This window comes from Nomascus leucogenys, chromosome 4, assembly GCF_006542625.1.
Source record: "Nomascus leucogenys isolate Asia chromosome 4, Asia_NLE_v1, whole genome shotgun sequence".
Taxonomy (NCBI): domain Eukaryota; kingdom Metazoa; phylum Chordata; class Mammalia; order Primates; family Hylobatidae; genus Nomascus; species Nomascus leucogenys.
The window spans coordinates 42,951,831-42,968,793 of record NC_044384.1 but is presented as its reverse complement, the minus strand read 5'-3'; the positions used below and the strand labels follow the sequence as shown (position 1 = coordinate 42,968,793).

The following is a 16,963-nucleotide window of genomic DNA, read 5'->3' as shown; positions in this document are numbered from 1 at the left end:
TTCTGTCTCTAAGGATTTGCTGACTGTGGTTATTCTATATAACTGGAATTATAGAATATGGGGCCTATTCTGTCCACCTTCTTTCTATTAGAATAATTTCAAGGTTGGCTGAGTAACCGTTCATTGTGTGGATATGCCACACTTTGTTTATCCATTCATACTTTGATGGACATTTGGGTTGTTTCCATCTTTTGGCTATTTAAACTACATGAATATTTGAGTACAAGTTTTGTTTGAGCATGTGTTTCAGTTATTTTGTATATACCCAGTAGCTGAATTGTCTCGTCTTATGGTAATTCCATGTTGAACTTTTTGAGGAAATGCCAAACTATTTTCTACAACAGCCAAACCATCTTACATTCCTATCAGTGTGTGAGGATTCTAGTTTCTCCACATTCTTGCCACCATTTTTTGGATTATAGCTATCCTAGTAGATATGCTGTGGTATCATGTGGTTTTGATTTACATTTCCCAGGTGGCTAATGATGCTGAAAAATCTTTTCATGTGCTTTTTGGCCATTTGTATATATCCTCTTTGAAGAAATGTCTATTCAAATCTTTTGCCCATTTAAAACAAAATTGGGGTGTTTTTCTTTTTTGTTATTATAACTGGATTTTTAGATATTGTGGATGATACATCGTTATCAGATGTATGCTTTACAGATATTTCTTCCATTCTGTGGGTTGTCTTTTCACTTTCTCAGTGGTGTTCTTTGAAGTACAAAAGAAAAGGTAGAGAAATCTAATTATCTACCTTTTTTATTTTATTCATTTTGATGCTTTTGTAAATGAGATGGTTTTCTTAGCATCCTTTCAGATTGTTCATTGCTGGTGTAGAGGAACACAAATGGCTATTGTGTGTTGATCTTGTACTCTGAAACCTTACTGAATTTGTTTATAAGCTGTAATATTTTTATTTATTTATTTATTTATTTATTGAGGATTCTCCAGGCTTTTCTATATACAGTAGTCTCCCCTTATCAGGGAATATGTTCCAAGACCTTCAGTGGATGCCTGAAACTGCTGATAGTAGCAAATCTTATATATATTTTTTTCCTATACTTACATACCTATAATAAAGTTCAATTTATAAGTTAGGCACAGTAGGGGATTAACAACAATAACTAATAATTAAATAGATCAATAAGAACAATATGCTAGCATCACTACTCTTGTGCTGTGGAGCCATTATTTACTAAAATAAGAGTTACTTAACCACAAGAACTGTCATAGCTCAATCTGATAACTGAGAGGGATACACATGACTAACGCCTATACAGTGTGGATATGCTGGCCAAAGGATCATTCATGTCCCACGCAGGACTGAGTTGAATTGCACCAGCATTCATTATTTCTCTTTCTTGCCTTAGTGCTCTGCCTAGAATTTCTAGTACATTGATTAGTGGAGTGGCAGAAGCAGGCATCTGTCTTTTTCTTGATCTGAGTGGGAAGGCTCTCAGTTTTTCATCAGTGGAGTAACATGTTAGCTGTGGGTTTTTCATAAATGCCCTTTACCATGTTAAGGAACTTTCATGCTTTTCTTAGTTTGAGTGTTTTTGTCATGAAAGGACTTTAGATTTTGTCAAAAGCTTTTCTGCATCAATTGATATGGTCATGTTTTTGTGTTTTTTTCTGCTAATATGCTGTATTACATTGAGTAATTTTCTTGTGTTGAATCATCATTGTATTCCTGAGATAAATACCAATTGGTTATGTTATAAAATCATTTAATATGCTTTTGGATTTGGTTTGCTGGCATTTTGTTGGGGATTTTTGAATCTGTATTCATAAAGGATATTGTCTGTAGTTTTCTTTTCTTATAGTGTCTTTATCTGGCTTTGGCATCAGGTAATGCTGGCCTCATAACATGAATTAGAAAGTATTTCCTCCCCTTATGTTTTTTGGAAGTGTTTGAGATGGATTGCTGTTCATTCTTTAAGTGTTTGGTAGAATTTATCAGTGAAGCTATCTGGTTCCTCGATTGTCTTTGTTGGGAAGGTTTTGATTACTGATTCAATCATTATACTTGGTATAGGTCCATTCAGATCTTCTGTTTGTTCTTGAGTCAGTTTTGGTAATTTTTTTTTGTTTTTTAGGAATTTGTCCATTTTATCTAGGTTATCTAATTTGTTGACATACAATTGTTCATAGTTTTCTCTTATAATACTTTTTATTTCTGTAAAGTTATTAATAATGTCTCCACTTTTATTTCTAATTTTATTTACATTATCTCTTATTTTCTTCATAAGCCTAGCTAAAAATTTGTCAATTTTGTTGATATTTTCAAAGTACCAAGTTTTGTTTTTATATATTGTATTTTTTTAGTTCTCTGTCTTTATTCTAATATTTATTTTCTTTCTTTTGCTGGCTTTTTACTTAGTTTGCTTTTGGTTTCTAGTTCCTTAAGGTGTAAAGTTAAGTTACTGGTTTGAGATCTCCTTTTTAATTTAAGGTAGGAATTTATAGCTATAAATTTTCCTCTGAGCACTGCTTTTGCTGCATCCCATAGTTTTGGTATGTTGTGTTTTTGTTTTCATTCATTTCAAGATACTTTCTAATTTTCTTTGTGATTTCTTCTTTGACCTATTGATTGTTTAAAAGTGTGTTAATTTCCACATATTCGTGCATTTTTTTGGTTTTTCTTTTGTTCTTGATTTAGAATTTTATTCTATTGTGGTGGAAAAGCTACTTTGTATGTTTTCAGTCTTTTAAAATATATTGAGACTTGTTTTATGACCTAACATATGGTTTATCCTGGAGAATGTTCCATATTCACTTGGGAATAATATATATTTAGCTGTTACTTGGTTGAGTGTTCTGTGTATGTCTTTTAGGTCTAGCTGGTTACAGTGTTGTTCAAGTCCTTTCTTGTTACAGGCTGAAAGAATGAGGGTTGTGATCAACTCAGTATACCACTGGAGGCTATGTGAGTAAACAGCAAACTGTTTCTTATGAATGCAGAATGTTAGCAAACTGACAAACTGCGTCCGTCACCCAGTAGGAATGCTGAGGGCAGTCACGACCCAGGCACAAGTGTTTCTTGTGATTAGGCAAATCTGAAGCCTGTTAGCAATAACATGAACCTGTGATCAATCAAGCAGCTGACCAATCATTACCTCCTCCTCATTGCTCTTGCTACCCAATAAATAGGAAGGGCTGTGGAAGCTCAGGGACTGCCTTTGCTCACTAGAAGCAGGGAGCTCTTTTCTTCTCCTGGACCCTTCTTTAAAACAGTTTCTTTTGTTTTTTGTTGTCGTTTCTATGTTCATCCCTTTGTTCAGTCTAGTAATGACAGTCTCAAGCAGTAACAGTAGTTAACTGCTGTAATGACAGTCTCAAACAGTAACAGTAGTACCAGCTGTAATGATGGTCTCAAGTAGTAACTGTGGCAATCTGCCACACTTTCTAATTCTTCTTCTGTCTAGATGTTCTATATGTTATTGAAAGTGTGTTACTTAATTCTCTATTATTCTAGAACTGTTTATTTTATCTTCAGCTTTGTTAATATTTTCTTCATATGTTTTGAGGTGCTGTTTGGTGTATATTTTTATAATTTTTGTATCTTCTTGAGGAATTGACTATCTCTGCCTATTGTAGCATTCTTTGTTTTAAAGGCTATTTGTTTGATATTAAGATAGCAAACTAAACTGTTTTTTGGTTAATATTTGCATGTTACTTGAATGGAATAAATTTTTCCATCTTCTAACTTTCAACCTTTGTGTCCTTTGATTTAAAGTGATTATCTTCTGGGGAATATAAACCTGTAGTTAGATTATGATTTTTAAAGATCCTGTAGTTAGATTATGACTTTTAAAGATTTATCTCCACCTTTTATTTGATGAGTATAACCCATTTACATTTAAAGTAATTACTTAGAGGAAATGACTATTTTGCATATGTGTATGAAAAGACATTTCTTTATTTGTTGCTCAGTTACCCCAACAGTACTGTGATTTCTGTTTGATTTTTTTCCAATGTATCATTTTCATTCCCTCTTCATTTCTTTTTCTATATATTTTTAAAGTTATTTTCTTAGTGGTTACCCTGGGGATTACAGTTAACATAGTAAATTTGGCGACACTCTAATTTGAATTTTTACCAACTTGGCTTCAATGGCACATTAAAAACTCTGCCTCCACACAGCTGCATCTTCTATCCCATGTTGTTATTGTCATTAGTTACATTTTTATACACTGTGTGCTTTTATTTATTTATTTATTTATTTATTTGTTTATTTATTTGACAGAGTCTCGCTGTGTTGCCCCCAGGCTGGAGTGCAATGGCACAATCCTGGCTCACTGCAACCTCCGCCTTCTGGGTTCAAGTGATTCTCCTGCCTCAGCTTCCCGCATAGCTGTTACAGGTGCCCGCCACCAAGCCCAGCTAATTTTTTTGTATTTTTAATAGAGACGGGGTTTCACCAGGTTAGCCAGGCTGGTCTTGAACTCCTGACCTCAGGTGATTCACCCACCTCAGCCTCCCAAAGTGCTGGGATTACAGTCGTGAGCCGCTGCACCCGGCCCACTGTGTGCTTTTTATGGGCTGAATTGTGTCCTCCTTAAATTCATATGTTGAAATGTTAATCCTCAGTATCTCAGAAGGTGATTGTGTTTGGAGACAGGTCCTTCAAAGTGGTTATTAAGGTTAAGTGAGATCATATGGGTGAGCCTTAATCCAACATGACTGTTACCTATATAAGAAGAGTAGATTAGAACACAGACATGCATGCATACAGTGGAAAGACTATGTGAGGACACAGCAAGAAGGCAGCCATCTGGGAGAGACTTCAGAAGAAACTAATCCTGCTGACACCTTGATCTTGGACTTCTAGCCTCCAGAAATATGAGGAAATAAGTTTCAGTTGTTCAGGCTACTCAGTCTGTGGTACTTTGTTATGGCAGCCCTAATGAATTAATATGGTGCTCATTAACTTGGATTGATAATTACTGTTTAAGTTGTCTTTTAAATCATATTCAAAGTAAGAGAAGTTCCATATCAAAAATACAATACTACTGACTTTTGTATTTACTTATCTAGTTACCTTTACCAGTTTTCTTTATTTCTTTGGATGGCTGTGAGTTATTGTTTAATATTTGTTCATTTTAGCCTGAAGGACCCCTGTTAGCATTTCTTGTAGGATGGGTCTGCTAGTGATGAACTCACTCAGCTTTTGTTCCATGGGGAATATCTTAACTTTCCCATCCTCCCCCCCTTTTTTTTAATTTTGAGAGTTAAGTTCACATAATGTTAAATCATCCATTTTAAGTACACAGGCAGTGGCATTTAGTATATACACAGTGTTGTGCAACCACAATCTTTATCTAGTTTGAGAACATTTTCATCACTCCAAAAAAACTTCACACTCATTTAATAAATAAACAGTATTTATTTCTCCTCTGTTCAGCCCCTGGTACCCACCAGTTTACGTTTGTATTGATTACCTATTCTTGATATTTTATATCAATGGAATTATATAGTGTGATCTTTTGTGTTTGGCTTCTTTCACAATGTTTTCAAGGTGAATGTATGTTGTAATGTGTAGCAATACTTCATTTCTTTTTATGCTAAATCAGATTCTATTGTATAGTTTTACCACAATTTATTGATTTATTCATCTGTTGATAGCCTTTTTTGTTTGTTTTCACTTTTTGACTGTTGTGTATAGTGCTGCTATGAACATTTATGTACAAGGATTTGTTTTGAGTACGTTATCAAATTCCTTTGGGTATACACCTAGGAATGAGATTTCTGGATTGCATGGTAATTCTATGTTGAAGTTTGTGAAGAGCTGTGAACATGTTTTCTGCAGCTGCAGAGTGTTTTAATATTTCTGCCTTCAATGTGCAAGGATTCTGGTCTCTTCACATGCTTGCCAACCCTTGTTATTTTCCATTTATTATATTATAGCTATCTTAGATTTAAATGATATCTTATTGTAGTTTTGTTTTGTATTTGTTTAATGACTGTTTTTGTTGAGGGTCTTTTCATGTGCTTGTTGTCCATTTGTGAATCTCCCTTGTAGAAATATCTGTTCAAGTCCTTTCTCCATTTTTTAATTGGATTGTTTGTTGTTGTTGAGTTGTAATATTTCTTTATATGTTTGGTTACTAGACTTTTATCAGATTATATGACTTACAAATATTTTCTGCCAATTCTTTTGGGTTTTCTTTTCAGTTTCTTGGTGGTGTCCTTTGAAGTACAAAAGTTTTGAATTTTGATTAAGCCTAAATTCTTTATTTTTTATTTTGTTGCTTGTGTTTCTAGTGTCAGATATAAGAATCTGTTGCTAAATCCAAGGTCATGAAGATTTACATCCCTGTGTTTTCTTCTGAGAGATTTATGGTTTTAACTGTTATATTTAAGTAGTTAATTCATTTTGAGTTAATTTTTATATATGATGTGATGGAGACATCCACTATCTTTCTTTTGCATGAAGATATCCAGTTGTCCCAGCTCTCCTTTCATTTTTGAAGGATAGTTTTGCCAGATATTGGATTGTTAGTTAACAGGTTTTTTTTTTTTCTTTCAGTATTTAAAATATGTCATTCTGCCACCTTCCGGCCTTCATGGTTTCTAATTAGGAATTGACTATCTTATTGAAGATTCCTTGTGTATGATGAATCATTTCCTTCTTGTTGTTTTTAAGATTTTCTCTTGTCTGATTTTAGACAGTTTTATTATAATATGCTTTGGTGTGGATTTCTTTTTTTATCCTCCTTGGAGTTTGTTGACATTTTTGGATGTGTAGTCATGTCTTTTATCTAATTTGGGAAGTTTTTTGGACATTATTTCTTCAGGTATGCCTTTTTGCCTTTTTTTCTCTCTTCTTCCTTTGTGACTTCCATTATATGCATGTTGATACCCTCGATGTCATTCCACAGGTCCATTAAACTCTCTTCACTTTTTTTTTCTGCTCCTTAGGTTGAATAATTTCAATTGTCCTGCCTTCAAGTTTGCTGATTGTTTCTTGTGCCTTCTCACATCTGCTGTTGAACTCCTCTGGTCATTTTAGAATTTTGAGTATTATACTTTTCAGGTCCTGAATTTCTAATTGGTTCCTTTTTATAATTTTGTTCTCTTTATTGATATTCTCTATTTGTTCAGGTGTTGTTTTCCTGGTTTTCCTTAGTTTCTTGACCATAATTCTTTTAGTTCTTTGAGTGTATTCAGGACAGTTGATTTCAAGTCTTTGCCTAATAAATCCAATATCTAAGCTATCTCAATGTAGCTTTCTATTAACTTCTTGTTCTCCTATTAATGGGTCAAAAATTCTTATTTCTTTTTATGCCTTATAGTTTTTATTGACAACTAACATCTTGAATGTTATAATATGGTAATTGTGGAAATCTAGATTTCCTTCACCTTCCCAGAGTTTGCTGTTGTTGCTTGTTGAGGTCTACTGTTGCCTGTTTGCTTAGTGACTTTTCCAGACTATTTTTACAAAGACTTCCTTGTCATGTAGAGTCTCTGAAGTCTTTGTTTTGTTATTTCAATGTCAGCCAGTGACTTGACCTTGAACCACTGAAGCCAAAAATAGAAAAACATACTCTCCCAGTCATTTTAGATTGGCTCTAATCTGGTGTATTCCTTCAACGTTCAGCCAGTTAGTCTACAACTCTGCCTTAGCCTCCAGCTACTGCTTGCACTGAGCCTAAAGATCAGCCAGAGGTATGTACCTATTATAAGGTCTTTTCTGAGCATGCCTACGGCTATCAGCATATGCATTACACTCTGGATTCCCTGGTATATGTAGAAGCCACTCGAAGCCCTTATTTTACCAAATATGTTCTTTTTTATTCTTCTCTTTACTAAGCTTTTTAGTCCATCTACTTGTCCCGCCTGCTGTCTCTTTTCTCAGGTATCTGTGAGTAGTATATGTCTTTAAGTGATTTTGACAGACAATGCTTGGAAATCTGCTCTAGCCTGAAGGAGCTGACACAAAAGCAAGCCTCTCTGCCAGTCTATCAGGTCAAAATAAATAACCACAAATATTTGATAACAAGGTCCATATTGTCCCATTAGTACCAGCAAGCCTCACCAAGATTGAGCCATCATCCTGGCGGCCGCCACTGATCTGGGGAATGGGGGATGAATGGTAAGTGGACAAGCGAAAACACCATACCATCCTTTTACCAAAATTTCCCAGCCTCTTTCCTCATTAAGAACTCCCCTGGTTACTATGAGTTTTGATTAGCTTTCAGAGTTCTGAAAAAGTTGATTTTGTTAGTTTTTGCCAGCTTAACAGTCACTTCAGTGAAGAGAAATTTTTGGAGCCCCCTACTCTGCTATGTTTTGCGATGATACCCCTCTATGGTGGTGTTTTTAAATACTTGGGGATTTTCCAGAAAATTTTTTTAAAAATTGGTTTCTAATTTAATTATTTTATGGTCAGAGACTATACTTTATATGATTTTGGCCTTTCTATATTTATTGAAACTTGTTTTATGGTGCTAGGCTATGACTAATTTTGAAAAATGTTTCATGTGCTTTTGAAAATAATGTTTGTTCTATCATTGTTTATAGTGGTCTATTGTTGCCAATTAAGTCAAGTTGATTGATAGTTTTATTCAAGTTTTCAATATTTATACTGATTTTCTTTCTCTTTATATATGGTATACATATTACCAAAAAAGGAATGCCATTTTCTCCAGCTATACTTGTAGATTTGTCTGTTTCTCCTTTCATTTCTGTCAGTTTTGCTTCACTTACATTGAACTTGTGATAATAGATTAATACACCTTTACAGTTACTATATTTTCTTGATAGACTATTTTATCATCATATGCCCCCCTTCATCCCTGCTAATATTAGTTGTCCTGTAGTCTGCTTTTTCTGATATTAATATATCCATGGCAGCTTTCTTTAAAATTAGCATTTGCATGATATACTTTATTTTTTTCTTTAAGCATTTTATCTTGAAATAATTTTAGACTTACAGGTGAGTAACAGATAGTTCAGAGAGTTCCCATTTAGCTTTCATTCAGCTTTCCCTAGTATCTACACCTTATATAACTATAGTATATGTATTAAAACTAAGAAATTAACACTGGTATAGTACTGTTAATTAGCCTATCAACTTTGGGTTTTCCTGGTTTTTAACCCTTAACCTATTCCCATTCCAGGATCCAATTCAGTATCCTCATTGCATTTAGTTGTCGTATCTTCTTAATCTTCCCCAATATATATAGCCTTCCTTGTTTTTCATGACCTTGACACTTTTGAAAAATACTGATCAGTTTTTTTGTAGACTGCTCCTTAATTTGGGATTTGATGTCTTCTAGGACTAGACTGGGTTTTTGGGACGAATTCCACAGAGGTGAAGTGCCCTTTCCATCACACATGATGCATCATCAGCATATGATACCAGCATGACCTACTATGGTTGATTAATGCATGGTTTCTCTTAATACTTTTGTGGTTGCCTTTTTTTACACTTAAATCTCTGATCCATTTGTAACTTTTCCTAGTGAATAGATTTAATTTTTTTATATGACTTTCCAAAAATTCCAGTACCACTTATTAAATTTTTAATTTTTTCCCCTTGGATTGAGATGCAGTCTTTTTTTATACATACAACTTTCGTGGGCAATTAAATCTTCTATGTTTTTATGATATGTTCCATAAGCAATTGAATCTTTTGTATGTTTATAATTCTATCCATTTGCGTGCCAATATTAAACTATTTTAATTATATCTTAATATCTGTGTGTATCTTTATACTCCTTCTCCCCACCTTCATTGTTCATTTTAACAAGTGCAGTCTCCTCTCTATTCTTTCTTTTTTTTTTTGAGACAGAGTCTTGCTCTGTCGCCCAGGCTGGAGTGCAGTGGTGCCATCTCGGGTCATGCCATTCTCCTGCCTCAGCCTCTCCGAGTAGCTGGGACTACAGGCGCCCGTCACCATGCCCGGCTATTTTTTTTGTATTTTTAGTAGAGACGGGGTTTCACTGTAGTCTTGATCTCCTGACCTCGTGATCCGCCCGTCTATTCTTGTTTCATTATGTCTCCTTTATTTTTTAATTTTCTTTCATCACCTGAAGAGTTTTGATGGCCTTGTTTTGTTTTCTTATTTAATTAAATTTATGTTTGTTGGGTTCTTTTTTCTGTTCTCAATTTTATTATTGGATTTTTTTCAGTTTTCATACATATTGGCATGAAGTTGTTCAGAGTCGATTATTTTTTAATATCTATATCTAAATTATGTGCCTTAAAAAAATGATCAGTTCCCTCCCTCACTCCCTGCCTCCCTGCCTTCCTGCCTTCTTTTCTTCCCTCCCTCCCTCCCTTCTTCCTTCCCTCCCTCCCTCCCTCCCTGTCTCCCTCTCTCCCTCTCTCTCATTCTCTCACTCTCACTCTCTCACTCTCTCTTTCTCTCTTTTTGGGGACAGTGCCTCGCTGTGTTGCCCAGGCTAGTCTTGAACCCCTGGGCTCAAGCTCTCCTCCTGCCTCAGCCTCCAACAGTATTGGGATTATAGGTGCGAGCCACTGCACTCTGCCTTCTTGTATTTTTTGCTTTGAAAAATTCTACTCTTTATTATTTTTGTCTTTTTTTTTTTTACAGGAGTTGAATTTATTCTTCTATCTTCATTGTCCATTTTTTTTTTACAGGAGTTGAATTTATTCTTCTATACCTAACTTTTTATAATAGATATGTAACTCATTGGTTTTCATTTCCTTTTTTCTTTTTTAATGTAAGCTTATAAAACTGTATTTCTCTCTAAATGTTTTCTTATTCCACATATTTTGATATGTAATATTTTACTATCATCCATTTAAAAATTTTCTTTAATTTTTGACATGTTTTATTTAAATGCTTATTTCTTAATTTGTAAACAAATTGGGGATCTTCTGTGTATATTTGATAGCTATCTGAATTGAATTGTGAAAAGAATGTATTTTGTGTGGTTTTACTAGTTTGAAAAAATCTTGGAACTTGCTTTACTAGCATACCATATGGTCGTGTTTTGAATATGTTCATATATGTTTAAAAGAATATATGTTTTTGCTTGTTGAGGGCATTGTTCTTTTTATATTCATTAAGTCATCTTGATTATGTTCAAATCTTCTATTTACTTAGTGATTTTTTTTAACTCATGAATTTCTGAGAAAGATGTTTTAAAGTTTCCCACTGTGATTTGAGACTTATTTCTCTTAGTTTTATCAATTTTGCCTCGTGTGTTTGACTCTATTAGTTTTATACAATTATAGTTGCATTTTTTTCATTGTTGCTAAATGAACGTCTGGTTACCCTGGAGATTTGTAGTATGCATTCTTGACTAATCACAGTTGTTGAATATTAATTGGCACTTTTAGCTTTTCTAAACAGTGCAAGAACTTTAGAACACATGAGCCACATTTTCCTTTCTTGGTATAAATTATATTACATGTTACAGTTCTGTGTGTTTACATGTATATTTAAATTTTAACTCAGCATAATATCACTGCTCTTTGTAATATTTTAAAATAATTTTAAGCTTACAGAAAAATTGTAAAAATATCACAGGGTGGGAGAATAGGAAATGAACTGCTAAGCTTTTTGGCAGAATGAAAATATTTAAAATTAGATTATGGTGATGGTTACAGAACTCTGTAAAATACACTAAAAGGCATTTAATTGGATATTCTAAATGGATGAACTTTATGATATGGAAAAAATGTCTCAATAAGCTGTTTTTTTATTTTATTATTATTATACTTTAAGTTTTAGGGTACATGTGCACAATGTGCAGGTTTGTTACATATGTATACATGGGGGGAGGGGGGAGGGACAGCGTTAGGAGATATACCTAATGCTAAATGACGAGTTAATGGGTGCAGCACACCAATAAGCTGTTTTTTTAAAAAATAGTATAGAGGGTTCTCTTCCCTTCCCCTAGCTTTCTCTAATGTTAACATCCTGAATAATCATGGTGAAATTATAAAAAATTAACCTTGGTACAGTACTATTAATTGCTACAGGGTTTATTCAGATTTGACTAGTGTTTTTTTATAAACAAATATGTTCTTTTCTGTTCCAGTATCCTGTTTTGCATTCAGTTTTCATGTTTCTTTAGTCTCCTCCTGTTTGTGGCAATTCCTTAGTTTTATCTTGCCTTCCAAGTCTTGACACTTTTGAAGAGTACTAGTCAGATGTTTTGTAGTATTTCCTTCCATTTGTTTTTTTTCTCATGATTATATTGTTTTCTGATACATTATATCGGGGGTACATGAGGTTGATGTGTTGATATGTCTTATCATTGTTGGTTTTAACTTTTGTCACTTGGCCAGTGTATAGTGTGCTAAATTTCTCCCCTGAAAAGTTATTATTTTTCTCTGTGTAATTAATTAATATCCTGGGGAAGATCCATTGAGACTATTCAAATATACTGTTTGTTCTGAAACTTTTACCCACCAATATAAGCATCCATCCAAGAAACTTGCCTGCAACTATTACAGTGATGTTCTAATGGTTACTTTATATTTCCTTTATTTGTTTTGCATTTATTAATTGGAATTCATATTTAAGGATGAGCTCTCCTTTTTGCCCTATTTATTTATTTCAGTATTTATTTTGTTTATTTTTATCAGTATCAAACTCATGGATATTTATTTTCTTCTTTTTTTCTGTTTAGGCAGGGTCTCGCTCTGTTGCCCAGGCTGAAGTAGTGATGTGATTATGGCTTAATGCAGCCTCAACCTCCTGGGCTCAAGCAGTCCTCCCATCTTAGCTTCCCAAGTAGCTGAGACTACAGGCATGCACCATCACGCTCAACTAATTTTTTTTTTCTTTTGTAGAAATGGGGTTTCATCATGTTGCCCAGGCTGGTCTTGAACTCCTGGGCTCACACCGTCTACCAACCTTGGCCCCCAAAAAGTGCTGGGATTACAGGTGTGAGTCACTGTGTCCAGTCCCATTTATTTTATTCTAATCCAGGACTCACAAAAACAAAAATGAAATGTTACATTAAAAAAAGAAACAACTTTTTGTTTTGAGATAATTGTAGATTCACCTGCAGTTGTTAGAAATAATACAGAGAAAGCCCATGTACCTTTTACCCAGTTTTTACCAATAGTAATATTTTGATTACAGTACAATATCACAGGAAATTGACATTGATAGAATCCATCAATTGTGTACAGGTTTTGCCAATTTTACATGTATTTATTTGTGTATGTCTTTAATTCAGTGCAATTTTTTCATGTATAGATTTGTGTACCATTGCCATAGTCAAGATATGAAACAGTTTCTTTTCTACTCATGCTATCTTTTTATAGACACAGATACTTTCTTTCCTATCTGCCTTCTCTAATTTCTAGGAACCACTGATCAGCTGTCTCTATGATTTTGTCATTTCAAGAAAGCTATGTAAGTGGAATCATACAGTATGTAACATTTTGTGACAGACTTTTTTTTTTTTAAACTCAGCATAATTCTCTTTAGGTCCATTCATGTTGTTGCATGTATCAATAATTTGTTCCTTTTTACTGCTGACTGATATTCCATGATAGAGATGTACCGCAGTTTGTTTAATCATTCACCTGTTGAAGGACATTTGTGTTGTCTCCAGTGTTATAAATGAAGCTGCTGTGAACATCCATATGTAGGTTTTTGTGTGAACATCACATTTTAATTTCTTTGGGATACTGTAACTAATGTTTAGTTTCGTAAAAAACTACTAAACTATTTTCCAGAATTGTTGCACCATTTTACATTCCCAACAGCAAGGTAAGAGGTCTTCTTGCATTCTTGCTAACATTTATAATTACTTCTATTCTAGCCATTCTGGTAGGTGCTTAGGGATATCCCGTCTCTATTTTAATTTGCATTTCTCTAATGTGCAGTGATTTGGACATTGTTTCATATGCTTATTATTTCCATCTGTATCTTCTTCAGTGAAATGTCTATTCATTCCTTTAGCCCCATTTCTTATTGCAATTTTTTTGTTGTTGTAACTTGAATTTTGAGAGTTCTTTGTATGTTCTAGATAAAAATCCTTTATTGGATATGTACTTTGCAAATACTTTTATCTAGTTTGTAGCTTGCCTTTCATCCCCCTTCCCTGAGTTTTTCCTAGAATAAAAGTTTTGAATTTAACCAGGTCCAGTTTTTCAGTGTTTTTTCCCTTTTTAAGCCCATGATCCATTTTGAGTTAACTTTTGAATAACATGTGAGGTTGAGGTTCTTTTTTTTTTTTTCCAATTTATGTACAGTTATTCTAGCACCATTTGTTGAAATTTTTTTGCGCTTTTGTCAGAAATTGGCATATTCATATGGGTCTTTGTCTGCGTTCTTTTTTCTGTTCCACTGGCCTATGTGTCTATTTCTCTGTCAACTGCCTTGATTACTGTAGCACTATAGTAAGCCTTAATATTAAGTAGAATAACTTTTCCTACTTTATTCTTCTTTTTCAAAATTATTTTAGCTCTTCTAGTCCTGTGCCTTTCCACAATAATTTTGGAATAAGCTTGTTAATGTCTACATAAAATTCTGCTGTTAATATTAATAGGTGTTACATTAAACTATAGATCAGATTTGGGAAGAATCGCTGCCTTTGCTGTGTTGGGTCTTCTCATCTATGAACATGGTATGTTGCTCCAATTACTTAAGTCTTTGATTTCTTACAATAGCTTTTTGTAATTTTCAGGATACAGATACTATACATATTTTCTTATATCTAAATATTTAATTTTCTTTGGAGCAATTGTAAAAGGTATTACATTTTTTAATTATGCTGTTCACATTTTTGTTGATAGTGTATAGAAATATGATTGAATTTTGTCTGTTTATCTTGACTCCTGCAACCTTGCTGAACTCACTTATTAATTCTAGGAGTTTTGCTTTTTATTCTTTGGGATTCTTTTATGTAGACTATCATGTCATTTGCAAATAGGGACAGTTTTATGACTTCCTTTCCAGTGGGTATCTCTTTTATTTCTATTTCTAAACTTCTGGTCCTAACTAGGATTTCCAGTGCTATGTGAGTAAGAATAATGAGAGGGGACATCCTTGCTATATTCTTGATTTTAGGTGGAAGGCATTCAGCCTATCACCATTATTCCTAGTTTTATAAGATTTTTATTATGATTGCATGCTGAATTTTGTTAAATGCTTTTTCTCTGTCAATTGAATATGATCACATGAGTTTTCTTCTTTAGCCTATTGATATGGTAGATTATATTGATTGATTATTGAAAGTTAAATCAGCCTTGCATACCTGTAGTGCCTCACTTGTTATAATTTTTGTTGTTTTTTTTTTTTTTTGGGAAACGGAGTCTTGCTGTGTCACACAGGCTGGAGTGCAGTGGCACAATCTCGGCTCACTGCAAGCTCTGCCTCCTGTGTTCACGCCATTCTCCTGCCTCAGCCTCCTGAGTAGCTGGGACTACAGGCGCCCGCCACCATGCCTGGCTAATTTTTTGTATTTTTAGTAGAGACGGGGTTTCACTGTGTTAGCCAGGCGTTATAATTGTTTTTATGTGTTGCAGGATTTGATTTTCTATTAGTTTGTTTGTAATTTTTATATCAAAGTGATCTGTAGTTTTTTTTTTTTTTGTACTGTCTTGGTCTGTTTTTGGTATTATAGTAATACTAGCCTCAAAATGAGTTGGGAAGTGTTCCCTCTTCTTCTATTTTCTGGAATAAACTGTGGAAAAATGTTGCTAATTCTTATTTAAATATTCACTGAAACCATCTAGGCTTGGAGAGTTAATATAACTTTTTAGTTAAAAATTCAATTTCTTTAATGGCTTTCAGATTATTCAAGTTGTCTGTTTCGTCTTGGTTGAGCTTTGGGAGCTTGTGGTTTTCAATAATTGTTTCTTTTTTTAAAGCTAATTTTTAAGTTAATGACTTCAGGATCTGTGCTTTCATTTCTGACATTAGTGATTTGTTTATTTTTTTTTACCTTTGTTTTGCTAGGTTTAGTTTATTGACTTTTTTTTTCAAAGAACCAGCTTTTTATTTTGTTGATTTTTCTCTATTTTTTATTCTCTATTTCATTGATTTTTTTTCACTCTTATCTCTATTATTTCCTTCCTTCTCATTGCTTTAGACTTATTTTCCTCTTCTTTTTTTTTTATGTCTTTTAGTAGGAACTTAGAGATCATTCTTTTTCAGTGTAAGCGTTTAATGCTATATACCTTCTTCTCAGCACTACTTTTACTGTACCCTACCTATTTTAATTCGTTCTATTTTCATTTTTATTTCATTCTTCTTTGATTTTATTTTCATTCAATTCTATGTATTTTTTTTATTTCCCTTGAGACTTCTTTGATCCACAATTTTTTAAGAACCATGCCATATAATTTCCAATCATACGGAGATTTTTCTCGTCTTTCTATTACTGATTTCTAGCTTAGTTCTATTATGAATAGAAAATAACTTTTGAAATGATTTTGAGCCTTGTTTTATGATGTAGTATATAGTTGATCTTGGTGAATGTTCATAAGTGCTTGAAGAAAACATTTATAATTGTAACTCTCTTGGATGACTTTGAGAGATCTGCTTCCTGTTAGCTTTAATATATTCCTCCCTCCTTTTTTTTTGTTTGGTAATCCTGTATGTAACTAATCTTTTTATCTGTGTTGCTACTCCCTCTGCTGCACAGAAGTCATCTTTCTTTTGCTGAAACTCTGACTCCTGTTTCAGTCCATCACCCTCTGATGGATGCCCTCTTCTCCCTGCTTGTGTTGCAGCACACCAGTTCAGGATACACTCTGCCTGAATGCCCTCCTTATGCCTCTCTGGTTCTGACTCTTCATGTTGGACCATCCTCTCACTTTATACTGTCATATCCCACACCAGGCCACTGCTTTGTGGTCATGTCCTCCTTACCCTTTTTCTGGCTCTGACTGTGCCTGTTTGTCTGCTCCCTTGTGTGGATGTCCTCTTTACCCACCTCAGGCTTTGTCATTTCACATCAGACTGCCCCTTTTTGAGGATAACCCTGCTCTCTGCCTGGGCTCTGATGCTACACATGGGGTT

At 33.9% G+C, this 16,963-nt stretch overlaps 1 protein-coding gene across 3 annotated transcripts in view; it reads left to right on the top strand.

Annotated features, from left to right (window-relative positions):
* Window positions 1-16,963, top strand: part of KIAA1328 (KIAA1328 ortholog) — a 372,817-nt gene that overhangs the window by 27,652 nt on the left and 328,202 nt on the right. The gene's annotated exons all lie outside the window — the stretch shown is intronic.